The sequence below is a fragment of the Echinops telfairi genome, unplaced genomic scaffold, assembly GCF_000313985.2.
Source record: "Echinops telfairi isolate 266 unplaced genomic scaffold, ASM31398v2 ScPeMD7_11;HRSCAF=52, whole genome shotgun sequence".
NCBI lineage: Eukaryota > Metazoa > Chordata > Mammalia > Afrosoricida > Tenrecidae > Echinops > Echinops telfairi.
The window spans coordinates 2611503-2612436 of record NW_022103908.1 but is presented as its reverse complement, the minus strand read 5'-3'; positions in this window follow the sequence as shown (position 1 = coordinate 2612436).

Here is a 934-nt window from a genome sequence, read left to right as displayed (position 1 = left end):
CAGTTCCTATCTGTACCAGTGTACATCCTCTGGTCTAGCCAGACTTGCAAGGTAGAATTCGTGTCATGATAGTGGGAGCCGGGAGGAACCATTTAGGAACTAGAGGAAAGTAGAGAGCCCTGTCTTTCTCTCACTTAGTAGCGGCTGACCTTTTGGATAGCAGCCCAATGCGGACCCACGGTGCCACCACAGTTCCTGCACATCTTTAGAGTGGACCTGTTAGGAAGGGAATATCATCCGACAAGTAGACCATGTGCCAGGGCGAAAGGTCTGTGTGAGACGGCTGTGCAAACAGGCTCTGAAATGGACACGTCCAGGCTGTCCTGTTGTAATAAGCGAAGCTATCCTGATCCCGAAGGTTTGGGGGCGCTGGGGATGCAAAACCCCTGCTGCTGGAAAGATTTCAATCGGAATGTTTCAGGAAGCTTGTGGCAAAGATGCTTCTCGCTTGGACAGCTTTGTCTCCTGAGTGGACTCTCGGGTGAATTTAAGAAGGAAACACGCTATTGCTGTTAGGCCCTTGTGTTTCTCTTGTGTCTTTCTGATTTTCTTTTCTTTTTTTGCATTTTTGTTCTAACAGTTTTGTTGGCATATAATTCACATATCATACAATTCAATCATTCAGTCACATCAAGAAGAGTTGCACAATAATTACCACAATCATTTTTGGAACATTTTCGTCATTCTTGTAACTCATTGCTATTAGCACCTCATTGACTCCCAACTTCCCCTGCCATGCCCTCAAGGAGCCACTGATGCAGCTACTGAAGACTTTGGGTAAGTCTGGTTGAAAAGAGGCCAGGAAAAAGGCAAGCTTCTAATGCAGCGGTTCTCAACCTGTGCGTCACAACCTCTTTGGGGGTCGAACGACCCTTTCACAGGTGTCGCCTGATTCATAACAGTAGCAAAATGACAGTTATGAAGTAGCAATGAA